Raw genomic sequence first — 10,076 nt, forward strand, 5'->3', positions numbered from 1 at the left:
TTTCATTTCCTTCTGCTTCACAGTCAAACCACCATGGGAATTTGTCCTTTATTAGTGTCCTTTTTTTGCATGTGACCTTGGACATAATATGTTACCTGACTGATGCGTTCCTTTTATCCATTAAGGATATAATCTTAATGAAGACCCTAGGAACTCCATGAACTTGTATATGGTGCAAGGCCTAGCGTAACATCTAGCATGCACCTAAATTGATAAATTCTTTCCCACTCAGGATGCTACTCTCTATATCCAGGAGAGTGTAAGCAAATATACTGGACAATCAGCCAACGTGCTTTCTGCCTAGTAAAAATCCTCATTGGAAAGAACATACGCCAAGTCCCATGGATTTTATTTGATACATTTTCTCACGATGGGAGTATAAATACATTGCAGGATCATGCTTTGAGGCATCTGAAATACAAATCAAGCTCATGTGAATGAGGTTGAGTGAGAAGTCTGAGTCATCTAGACAAAGGAATGGAGGAACATTTCAAGAAAGAGGTTAGAAGATGCAGTGTGGATGGGAACTCACAGGGATTTTGGCTTTGGTGAGCAGGTTACTGGAGGACATTACTGAAACCAGTGAAGTAGATAGCTTATCATTTCTTCCTGTTGTGTTTCAAGTAAGGCTGCAATACCTAATTGGATTGTGCTTGTATTTGAGGTCAGAATAAGAGAGCCTGTCAGTCAAAGCCAGTGGTTGACAAAGAGTTGCCTTCAGAAGAGCGTAATGACACCTACCGAAATTATTCTTGCAAGATCATCCATTTGAAGCACATTGAACTCCACAGATGAATCGGCATCCTGTGGAGGATCATTTTGGATTGTGGTGGCACGCCAGCAAGACATGCAGCTTCTGAGGAATCCTGAGGAGAAAGTGAAATTATTACAGGTACACTGTCAATGACAGATTCTCTTTCTACCTTTTCCATTGGATACATGTTTTTTGTCTGAATTAGAAAAGAGAAAAACAGAGGCATTTGCATGTACAAGTTCCTCTCATCCAAAATTAGCTATTTGTATCCATGTGGCATTAATGTGTTTTCCTGCAAATTTCCTGTAAGGTGGTAGTTAGGAGCCAGTGTTTAGCCTACTGCCTAACATGCCTAAGACCCATATCAGAGAACCTCGTCTGATGCCTTCATAGGGTTCCAGTTCTAACTTCTTACAAATGCAGGCCCTGGCTAATACAACTGAATTCCTGCTTCTTGCAAGTGCAACACGGAAGAAGTTCCAAAAATCTACTTCCAATCCCACCTCTCATAAGGGTGACACGGATAAGATCTCAGACTCCTGCCCTGACCCCAACACTGACACTAATCCTGGTACAATCATGGCCACTGCTGGCATTTACGGAGCGAAGAAAAAAACAGGAAGGCTCGCTCTCTCTCTCTCTCTCTGTGTCTCTCTCTTTGTGTTCCAGCCCCTTATTGAGGAAGCTTTTCAGGTTCCACTCTTCTGAAAGTGATACTTCTCAGATCACTTTTGCCTTTGTGGTGTGTGTATATCCTGCTTACTCAGTGGATTCAGGAGTCATATCTCATTTGAAAATCTAGAAGAATTTCAAACCAAGGGTGTTTCATAATATACTTTCATGTTACATTGCCTTTTCTGAGATTTCCTGGCTGGGTCTTGGAGTAAAGAAACACTGTGAATTCACTCCATTCAGAGAGATCTGTGGCATGACACAAGCTGCCTGACCTAGTTCAATCATCCTCTGCCTCCCTCACCCTGCAGGGTTACAAAGATTAGGCTGTCCCTGGTTGGTCTGATTTCATCTTCTACACACCTCTTTATGAGTGTAAAACTACACAAACCAGGTTTTTAACTACTTATCAAGCTTTACCAAGTGCCCACTGAAACAGCTTCCCATAGACAAGAAGATCATGAAGAAAACTTGAGTTTTGAATGTCTACTACTCAGATATTCATGTTTTGGTCATGAGGCACCTAAATGGTTTCCTGAGGTCATCCACTTATATTTAATATTGAAAAAGGCACCAGAGGAGCCAAGGTGCCGTGACATAGGGGAGTCACATTTCACCAAGTGTCTTTCACCAGCTATTCTTTGGCATTTCTGGGCTCCTGAATGCATCACCATCAGATAAAATTGGTGGGCAATCCTTATGTTACTGAATCACAGAGCAAGCCAAATGAGCTCTAAGATATGTCGCTTCATCAGCCTAGATCCTCAGACCTTGAACCTTCAGGTTCACTCCACTTGCCACTTGCACAGCCTGATGTTATCTACACCTCACTGTACTGAGTAATGTAACGTGCTACTTGATTCACCACACCCCTGGGTAAAATTATTTCATTTCATAATAAGATGGCCTAAATAGGTCTAGACACCAGTCTTTTGCCACCAATGGAGACTCCATAGTCATTCTTCCTGGGATAATAGTCTCCACATGGGCATGAAATCACACAGCAACCCAATACCAAGCATTCATAGTTCCACCATTTTGAAAAGAGGTAAGAAGAAATACATTCTCAAATGCAGACATCTGCTCCTGCAAGCTACCATGTTCAAATTTTTGCTTAAAACAGAAAACAGTTTCAACTGTGTGCCAGCCACCTGGTGTTCCTATTACTCACATGACTGTATTGTGTAAGTGTAACAACATAACCCATTACTTGCTTGTAGAATGTACTTAAATCATTCTGCCTTCAAATCATTTGTCTAAAGTTGAACCTCAGCAGGTGTTGGGTCCCTGTCTCTACATGCTCATCCTCCCATATAGAGAATACCTCTGTGCTGTGAATTTGTTCTCAGGAATGCAGATATGCGCCAAGGACAGGCCTTTGCTGCTAACAAAAGCACTCACCACCCCTAAGGCGGGATCTTGGTTTCTCACGGCATTTCAAGACAAATTGCAATTGTCCAGACTTTAAGATCTTCGGGATGGCCTGCCGAAGGCTGGACGGAGAGGTGGACTTCTCCGGTGTACATTGATTGGGTAAAACCTCATGGTAGTGTTCTTGAATTACATACGGGTGCTCGTGACCTAGGCAGAGAAGAATCTCAATATACATCAGGCTGATAGTGGTAAATATAATCAAACACATCAATTGTCAGTGTGGACACTGCACTAACGGCAACTCAGGCTCTCCGGGCACTTTTGCAAGAGAGAAACTACATCCTCTGAGTGATTGTGTGCAACCTCTTTGGAAAGACTCTGCATAAAGGGGCTAGCTACCATAGCGGAGGACGTTCCCAAAGTCAAGAGAAAATGAAATAGAAACCCATTACCTAGTTTGGAAAGCATAGATACTTCAGTACACTGCATGGTGATGACTTCTGCAATGTTCATTGAAAGCATAGAAGGCCTTCTAATGCCCGTGTTGAGGCCAATGAGATCTTGCAACTCATGTGTAAAGATGCAATCATTTTCAACAAGCTATCACTTTCCATACTTTCTAATTACATAGACTGCTTTGTGCAGATATATGAGCAAACATCAGTGGTAAACATTAATAACTGGGTTATACATCTCATGAGTTACTGTGATCAAGAAACTTTCTCCCAAGACGTTAACTCATGGTAAGAGACTCTTTTCTAAGTTTCAGATCCATATCCAGCATATTCAACAGCATTGCAGCCATGGTTTGCTGCTACACTTCCTCCCCACAGTGGCCCTCTTTGGTGGTCTTCACAGCTAACAGAGGGAGGGGTACGAAGTGTTGGAGACCCAGAGCTATCCTACCCAGTGTTTTACAGAGTGCAAGCAAAATCATTTTTATTAGACTTAGGAATACAGATGAAGTTTTAATACATGTGTAGTTTTAATATATATATGCCTATGTGTATACCCATGTGTGTGAATATATACATATATATGGATGGGTATAGGATATTATACATGCATATACATAAATATGCATTCATATTGTAGGAGCACATGCATGTGTGAATATTTATGCATACACAGATGCCTATGTATTTACACATGCATCTGTATGTATGTGCACACATACATATATGACAATGTATGTGAATATGCATATTTTATGTGTCTGTATACATATGGTCTCATAGATGAATTGTACAATAGAGGATAGCAGCCAAGAAGTGGATACATTGTCGTACGCATCACTACTCCCAATAAAGGAAAGACTCCCAATGAAAGTGTTAAAGATATCTTGACAAAGATATGCTGGACATTTTCCCATTGTCTATACCTATGATGTCAGGACGCAGAGCATAAACCTCCTTTCTGCTCCATCTATCATGAAAATCGATGAATGAAGCCAGAGAACAGGTGCCTGGATCTGCCATGCAGTAAGAATGTGGTAAATCTGTTTTAAATGTGTGAATGATGATTGCAAGAGGCTCTTGGGGTATAATCTTTAGGAAAAACCATCAATACACAGGACTGAAAGTGCAATTTTGAACCAGTTAATTTCTTTGATTTTCCCGGACACTTACCCAGGAGTGGGAAGGGAGGCACGTTCTTTCCAGCATGCACCCACAGTTGGTAATCTTTTTCTGAGCCCTTGGAGACAAAAAAAAAAGAACTAGGCCTCAAAGCATGTCTTCATGAGAGAACACTGAAAGACATAGTTCCTGAGCATTTTTGCATTCCCAAAGAAGAAAATAATTGGGACCAGTGGCGATGCCATTTGATCCATTGGAATGTGTGGCCATAGCTGTTAATAGAATTGACACCGGCCCTCTCAGAGACCCCAAGTGTGTGCCCCAGATACATGTCATATGACTTTTGATAAAGTCATGGATCTGAGCCATTGCAATTCTGTCCAACAAAGTTAAATTCCTTAACACATTTATGCTAATACACTAATGAAGGTAAGTCTACTCCTGATCACTTTTCCCTCAGTCAGCCGACTCCTTGGAGAATAGTATGATTCCTTTCCATGTCCTTGTCCACACACCAAGAATGTGTCTAAACAAAGTAATACCTGCATAACATCCTAAACTCAGCCATCCAAAAACAGCAGGCAAGTATCTAGATGACAATGAAGAGGACAGAAATGAGGATTCTTAGCTGGAGAACAGGCCACATGAAGAACAGGATTATCTATGCAATTCTAGAAACACCAGCTGAAACCAGCACATCTACATTACATTTTTGTTCAGCGATTTCAATTAATTTCAAGAGGGAGCAACTTAAAATAAAAAATCTAGAATAGATAGAGAACAACAAGGAAAGCTTAGAATCAGACAGGAAATGGTCAGCGTGGATTCACTTATACCTTACAAGGTGGGACACAAAGATTAGTTGCTCTGCACACCCCCCCTTAAACTGTTCTGCACCTAAACTGTTGACAAATGTCTTGTTAGAGTTATAGCCAGTCTAGACTACCCGAAAAAAAGCCAGGTTCAACAAAATTATGCTTCAACGTTATAAAATGCTAAACACTATAATGAAAATAGACATGAGACAGCTGAATAGTAATCTATAGCCATTTTAAGGTGTATAGAACCTGGTAGTATATAAACTAAAATTGAAATGTCAATGAAGAAGTCACAGGATGTGGTTAAGAACCTGCATTTTTTTTTAACATATTGGTTACTCAATACTATGTCCACTAATTCCACAACATTATAAATTGTTGCTGATGTTATGTTGGGACTTTTAATTGATCGGGATGATACTCTGCCGGCTCTACCTTCAAACCAAAGATGGTCTCCCTAAGAAACCGTTGAACTTATCTGGACAATAGGATGCTGGACTTTATGCTTGGTATATACTTGCAATGAAGGAATCTCAACTGAACTTGAACTGTGGTAATGCAACAAGGTGGAGGAATCTACCATGGGAGGAGGGTTTGGGGAGGAGGGGGAGAATCCCGGTGCCTATAAAACTGTCACATAATACAATGTAAAACTGTGTCACATAATGCAATGTAATTAATTTAAAAAAAAAAAACAAGATTCAAATGGCGTGATCATTTATCATCTTTCTGATAGCCTTCATTATCTATAAAATGCATTATCTTGCCGTTGTGGAGTGCCCTGGGTATGAAAGCTGTCTCTCACAAATGTGCACATACATACAGATCCATTGCCTAACCTTTTTCTGATAGCAGGAAAATCTAACCCAATGCTAGTTTGCAAGTATGGAACTCTTATGTGCAGTGTCTTCACTGGGACAGACAGAAAAATGGGCACCACTCATCCATAAATTGAAAGAATTTGTTTCTGATGAGACTTTTCAACAAATAAAACTCGAACCATGGGGCCAGGCACAGTAGCCTTGCAGCTAAAATCCTCGCCTTGATTGCTCCAGAATCCCATACAGGCATCGGTTCTAATCCCGGCAGCCCCACTTCCCATCCAGCTCCCTGCCTGTGGCCTGAGAAAGCTGTGGAGGACTACCCAAAGCCTTGGGACCCTGCATTCGTGTGGCAGACCCAGAAGAAGCTCCTGGCTCCTGGCTTCTGATCTGCTCAGTCCTGGTCGTTGCAGCCGCTCGGGGAGTAAACCAGTGAATGGAAGATCTTCGTCTGACTTTGTGGTAAAAATAAATAAATATTTTTTTAAAACTCTAGCCATTAAATAAAATTAACTCTAGTTAAATGTTGAAGCCATGTCACCAACCAGATTCATGTAACAACTCCCTCTCTTCCAAGGCTTAATTCTGAGTCAGTCTTACTGAAGAGTCATGTATTACTCATTAGACCTAAGTCCAGAGGTGTATTCTTTACTCAGTACACAGAAATTCAGCAATTTATCCTTCCTTTAAGTGTGTAACTTCATTGCAATATGGTGACAATAACAGGCTTTTTATGCCAAACTCTGATCGCCCTCCGTTTTCATAAGGCTTGACTAGGATTCACATAGAGAAAACGGGAATAAAAATCTCAGAGCATGTCACGATAGTAGGGCGTTTTCACAGTTCCAGAGGACAGTTTTCAGGGCTCAACACTGTGCAAACTGTTCCTTATGTTCCTTATGGAATGCATGCTCTTCAATGAGCGAGAACAGGGTTCGATGGTTGCAACATAAATGCCATTGCATCCATTAAGATGGACATAGCTTTGTAACTAGTGCTCATTTCAGGAAAAACATCAACAACATAGGCCAAACGTAGGCGTCTATAAAGGAGCAGACACTTAAAGGCAAAATTATCAGGGTGTCTGAGTCTGATCCAGGTCACTGGATCCAGGACACTCCCACTAAACTTCTGTTGCAAACCTGCCAATGTGCATCCAACAGAGCAACACTTAGGACCCATGTATCTGGATTGCCATCACCCCCACTGAGTCTGGGAAGCATTTCTAAGCCCCAGGAATGAGCCCTCTTGCTGTTGTAAACATGTGAGGAGTGACTCCATGGTTGAGAATGCTCAACTACATGTGCTTGAATGTGTCTCTTTGAACAAAGGAAACTTAAAAAATAATGAATAAATCATGTAAGTGGTGATAACACACATTCCTCAGAAGCCATGCTTTCACTCAAAATTTACCTTGTTCTTCACTGATTTTTTTAAGAGACACAAGGGATGTCATTGTCAAGATCAGTACCAAAAGCAGGATTCTATTCTCACATTTTTATGCCAAGACTTACAGTAAGAGACAGGATTTTAGTAGGTGGTTAAGATGCCCGAGAACTTTATCACAATACCTGGGTTTCCATCCCAACTCTAGGTCCTGATTCTGACTTCCTGCAAGTACACACTCTGGGAGGCAACTGAGGACACCCAAGTATTTGGGTTCCTGTCAGTTACTTGAGGTGCATCAATTACATCCCTGGCTCCAAATCTTAGCTCCAGAACATCTTTGGGCACTCCAGGCATCTGTAGACTGAACCAATATGTGGGAGAACTCTCTCTCTTTTTTCTCTACTTGCTTTTCTCACTTCCTTCTCTGCCTCTGCATATACTCTGCTTCTCAAAAACTCCAAAACAAAAAGGCAGACACGCACTTTAGCGTTCTTTATGTTGAAACTCTGATATTGAGGGAGTGAATCAGCAGGTATGGAATAAGTGGAATGACAGTAGACGGAAAGAGCAACCTACCACACAAGTCTATCACTTTGGTATTAGGATATAGGAAGCTGATAAAATGTTCCTTATCCATGTTTGTGAGATTGAGGGTAAAATAGATGGAAATAATCTGAAAGTATACCCACATTTTATTAAGCTACACCTTTCAGCTCATGCAAAATTTAAAATAAAAATGCCAGAGTGATGCCCATTCATAGGGAATTATATCTCTAATGCTTCCTATCTCGCGTGTGCATGTTTCTAGCAATAACATTCATCATATATGCAGTTGGTTTCTTACACACACAAGTATAGTATACAAACATACAAACTGTAGATGTGTGTCTATGTATCAAAGGCAATATGAAAATAAACTTATCTGAAAAAGTAAAGTTATTTAGCTGAAAATATCTTTCAGATTACTTACAGTTAATCCCAGTACTGGTAATGCCATACGAATAACATCCCTAACCGTGTCTAAAGTGTTAACGGTTACAATTCCAGACTGTAAAACAGAAAAGGAGAACATGAACTAGTGATAGAAATCTCTCAGCGTATCACATAATTATGAAATTCCAAGCCAGCTTTCCAAGGAAGTCTGAGGAATATCATAGTAGATTGCATATAAAGTAGCAATGCCGACTGATAATTTATTTGGGTGACTTCACATAACCCAAAGCCAGGAAAAAGAATCTTCAATGTGTAGTAAATACTTTAATGTGGTGCAGGAAGTATAACAGAAGTCCAAAGAGAAAGAACGTAAAATCAGGCAGGGCCCAGGGACTGATTCTCAGCACCAAGAGTTCTTTGCTTCGTAGAGGGGATTGTTCTGCAAGCAAGGTCTGGGCCCTCTCGCCCCGTTGCACTTGGTTCTCAACTTCCGATTGCCTCATTTATGTCTTTCTGTTAAGAAAAAGATATATAGAAAGTGATTCCATCCACTGCTTCATTCCCCAAGTGGCTGTAATGGCCAGAGCTGAGTGATCCGAAGCCAGGTCCCAGGAGCTTCTTCTGGGTCTCTTGTGCAGGTAAAGGGTCCCGAGGCTTTGGGTCATCCTCTACTTTATCAGGGCACAAGCAGGGAGCTGGATGAGAAATGGAGCAGCTGGGATATGAACCAATGCCCACATGGGACCCCAGGGCAAGCAAGGCTACCACATAGCGACAGAACATACACATCTTAGGAACTCTTGCATGTGTACAGACAATGCATTAGAAGGTCTGTTCAGGAAAATAATAACAGAAATTTACATTGAATGGGGAAGTAAGTGGACATCCAAGTACAGGAAGCACACAGAACTCTTATTTTAGCTAGATCTGTTCCTAAGCAAGTAGCTTCACTGTACCTAGGTAATAATTAAGAAAAATGTCTTATTTCTTCTCCATATGGGGACTTGAGAATTGATAACCCAAGGGAATGAGACAAGATTTTCAAGAGGTGATGACAGTCTTCTGAGCTATTCTATAAGATTATGACACTAGGCACGTTTTAGCTGTTAGTATTATGCTCTCAGATATAGCAGGCAAATGCACTGAAAATATTAAAATGCACAGGCTATCCCAGACAGAAACAGTAAATACACAAAAATGACACTCTAGGTCAAGGAAAACATCTTACAAAACAATTTAAGCATCGGGTAAAAAGAAACATGCATGATGGCAAATGGAAGATGGCAAATTTGAAGATTCCTCAACAAGTCCCAATCAGCCTCTTGGCTTTCATTATTTTAGATTTGATGATGATTACACAGTAGAGAAGGATGTGCGCCCATGTGGACCACTGCTTAAGGTGGGGAGGGTCGAGGCAAGGGGCAAAGTGGTTGAGACAAATGCTTCCAGTTTTTATCTCCTGTATCTGGGGGCGGGGAGGGAGGGAAGGGAACAGGGCTGCTCCTAGCAGCCAAGGCACGTCAGTACTCAGGGATGGGGACAGCCACGTGATGTCATCCTAGGATCCCCAATGTGGAGAATGTTTTTCAAGTGTATTGCTGAAGTGTTTTTGATAGTTCTGAGAAGTGGTTAGTTTCATCGCTCCAAGGTTGAGGAATCTTTCCAAGCTTCATTGTCCGACACAATCCACCTTAGTGTATCTACTTGCCCAGATACATGCTGTCAAAGCTTAACCAGG

The 10,076-nt window shown here is 41.1% G+C and overlaps 1 long non-coding RNA gene across 1 annotated transcript; it reads right to left on the minus strand.

Annotated features, from left to right (window-relative positions):
* Positions 1–835: 835 nt before the first annotated feature.
* Positions 836–8,455, minus strand: LOC131481542 (uncharacterized). The gene is made up of 4 exons (XR_009246374.1): positions 8,376–8,455; positions 4,429–4,495; positions 2,828–3,007; positions 836–866 (listed from the first exon to the last, which is right to left on the minus strand). It is a non-coding gene; the product is annotated as an uncharacterized LOC131481542 (long non-coding RNA).
* Positions 8,456–10,076: the final 1,621 nt, after the last annotated feature.

Source organism: Ochotona princeps, chromosome 1 (assembly GCF_030435755.1).
Source record: "Ochotona princeps isolate mOchPri1 chromosome 1, mOchPri1.hap1, whole genome shotgun sequence".
NCBI lineage: Eukaryota > Metazoa > Chordata > Mammalia > Lagomorpha > Ochotonidae > Ochotona > Ochotona princeps.